General features: G+C 35.5%; 1 non-coding gene across 1 annotated transcript; it reads right to left on the reverse strand.

Annotated features, from left to right (window-relative positions):
* Positions 1-1,562: 1,562 nt before the first annotated feature.
* Positions 1,563-1,668, reverse strand: LOC140854207 (small nucleolar RNA R71). Its single transcript, XR_012137340.1, has one exon. It is a non-coding gene; the product is annotated as a small nucleolar RNA R71 (small nucleolar RNA).
* Between the last annotated feature and the right edge of the window lie 1,653 nt (positions 1,669-3,321).

The raw sequence follows: 3,321 nt of genomic DNA on the forward strand, positions 1-3,321 counted from the left end.
CCTGATTCACCCTAGCTACGTAGTAAGTTAGAATTAGGTTTATTTTTGGTGCCCTGATGATGCGCATCAAATGTTGGCACCGTTGCCGGAGATCTTAGCACGGTTGATATTTTTTTTTAAAAATAATAATTTATTTATTGCTTTCTTTAATTTATAGTCTTTTTAGTTAACTACTTTATTTACTTGTTTGCTTTTTATTCTCTTGATTTATAATACAAAAATTATAAATATTTGATTACTTACTGAATTGCTTTAGTTTATTTTTTTTATATTCTTGAGTTAACTTTTAATATAATTAATTTTTTTTATTTTAATTACTTAAAAAAATAAAAAAAAATTATCTCTACATTGACACCTCATAAATCATTTAGAAAATTAGAGACTTAATCATAAAATCTAAAAAGAGAAATAAATTGATTTAATTTAGTCTTGACTGTATGCTAATTATGAAGATTGGACATCTTGGTTTGTTGCATCTCATCTCCATAATTAATCTTAAGGACAATAACCCATTAATCAGATAAGATGAAAATTTGATCACCCTTTCTTGGTCCAAAAATTATATTCTTCATTTTGCATTAAACCAAGCCTTAATTCTAAAATCAACTAGACGTCAGCCCTAAAAATTTTGAGTTCAATAGGACAAGAGAGCTCTAGAGTTGAACCGAGTGCGGATTGGTTAATTGCTCGGTGTCTAAGGCAAGTGGTTAAAGAAAGTGATTTTCAATTGATTCCGTTGACTAACTTGGCCAACTCAGTTAGTGTCTAAGAAAAGTAATGAGCAGAAAACCTCCCACATCTTACACTTACCTGACCGAGTCAGTTAGTCAGTCTTGAGCTTGGAGTGCTCAAAGGCGGCCTTGAAAGTTAGGAGCTGTCTAGATCTCGGTTAACTCTAGGATAGAAAGTACATGCTTGTCTAATTTGATTATAATTAACACCTAAACATTAACTAATTTCTCCCTTCTCATAGTTTTAAGATTCTTAGGTTCTTCTCTTTAGATTTCCTTCATTATTTTCTCACTTTACTTTTAAAAAAAAAAATTAAAATTTTTTGTGTGTGCTCTAAAGTATAATTGTAGGGTGTATGCTCGATCGTAGATCGTTATGACCAGAAATCCAACCTTTTGATCCAGAAATAGAAAGAATTTTTAGAGCCAACAGACGTAAAAATATGGAACGAAATCAGGAGAATGATCCACCTAGGCAGTTGAAGGAGTACTTTACTCCTTCCACATACACCTACTCTCCTTGTATTCAAGTGCCCCCTGTGGAGGCCACCCAATATGAAATTAAGTCCAGTATAATTCAAATGTTACCTTCATTTTATGGACTTAGTAATGAGGACCCTTATAAACATCTTGAAGAATTTCTTGATATATGCTCAACTGTCAAGATTCATAACTTCTCCGATGATGCTCTTAGGTTAAAATTATTTTCTTTCTCACTTAAGGACAAAGTCAAATACTGGCTACATACTTTGGATTCCATGACTATATCAACCTAGGACCAGCTGCAAGGAGAGTTTCTCAAGAAATATTTTCTCATAGGAAAAACTAATCAAATAAGAAAAGCCATAACTAGTTTTTCCTAATTAGATGGAGAAATGTTCCATGAAACATGGGAGAGGTTAAAGGACCTTATTAGAAAATATCCTCACCATGCTATACCCAAGTGGCACTTAATCCAATATTTTTATGATGGGCTATTTGAAAGACATCGACAAATGGTCGATGCATCATGCGGTGGAACATTCATACTCAAAAGTGAGGAAGAGGCATGGCAACTGTTTGAAATTTTAAGTAAAAATTCATTACATCATCTGTCTGCCTCCATTAGAGATAAATCCATGTTAAACCCAAAGAGAGATGGAATATATGAAGTAGGAAACTCAATAGATTTCCATCATAAGGTAGATGAATTGTCCCAAAAGATAGATCAATTATTAAGTATGGGACATTCCTCTTCTCCATCTTGTCAGATGCAAGATATATGTGCATTATGTTCGAGCCCCACTCATTGTGTGAATGATTATCCAGTTGCACCACAGTTTCCTGAATATATACAAGAATAAGTCTATCAAGCCCAAACTACTCATAGACCAGGGAATAATTCCTATTCTAGTACGTACAATCCAAGATGGAAAAACCATCCAAATTTCTCATGAAAATCACACTAGTGCTTCTTCCAGTGCAACAAAGATCAGGTTATCCGAATGCAGTTTATAGGCATCCATCTCAGTCACAATACCAGAACCCTCCTCAACCCACCCCGAGTACTCATAACTCGACTTTCGAAGAAAAGGTGCTGCAAGCACTTAAAGGACTAGAAATGAATACCCAACTCCTTCACTCCCATACGCAGTCAATAGCAAAGCTAGAGATCTAGATAGGTCAGCTAGCAACAGCTTTCAGTAGGAGGGAAGAAGGCAAATTACCCAGTCAGCCTATTAAAAATCCAAAAGGACAGTACATGGCTGAAAGCACCATTGGTCCTGAAATATTTCTCGAACATGCCAAATCGATTATGGCCCTTAGAAGCGAAAAAATCTTAAATCAATCTGAAGTAATCCAACAATAAAAGCAACCAATTCTAGCTACACCAGAAAAGAAGAAATCTGAAGAGAGGAAAGAACATGTTAACCCAGCACCTACACCTAAGGCTCCATTTTTAGTGCTTTAGAATCCCCTCTGCCTCTTGATAAGAAGCTATAAAAATGAATGAAATGCTGGAACTATTTAAATAAGTCCAGATAAACTTACCCCTTTTTGATGCCATTAAGCAAGTTCCGACCTATGCCAAATTTTTAAAGGACCTGTGTACACAGAAACGAAAATCAAAGGCACAGATACCTAGAAAAGTCCACCTAACTGAGCAGGCCAGCTCAATTTTTCAGCAAATTGCCCCACCCAAACTGAAAGATCTAAGTACCCCAATTATTTCTTGTGTCATAGGGGACCTCACGATTAAGAAGACATTATTAGATTTGGGTGCAAGTGTCAACCTTCTCCTGAGCTCTGTATATGACCTATTTGGATTTGAAGAGTTAAAACCCACGACGGTGACCTTACAATTAGCAGACCGATCTATTAAGGTACCTTGTGGAATGCTGGAAGATGTGTTGGTGAAAGTAGATAAATTCTATTTTCTTGTTGACTTTCTTATGCTAGATATGGAATCTGACAATAACCCTAGCCAAATACCGATCATCCTAGGTAGACCCTTCTTAGCAACCGCTAATGCTTGTATAAATTGTAGGATCGGGGTTATGGATGCATCTTTCGGAAATAAAAAGTTGAGGTTGAATATTTTCAATGCATC

Source organism: Elaeis guineensis, chromosome 15, assembly GCF_000442705.2.
Source record: "Elaeis guineensis isolate ETL-2024a chromosome 15, EG11, whole genome shotgun sequence".
NCBI classification, from domain to species: Eukaryota; Viridiplantae; Streptophyta; class Magnoliopsida; order Arecales; family Arecaceae; genus Elaeis; species Elaeis guineensis.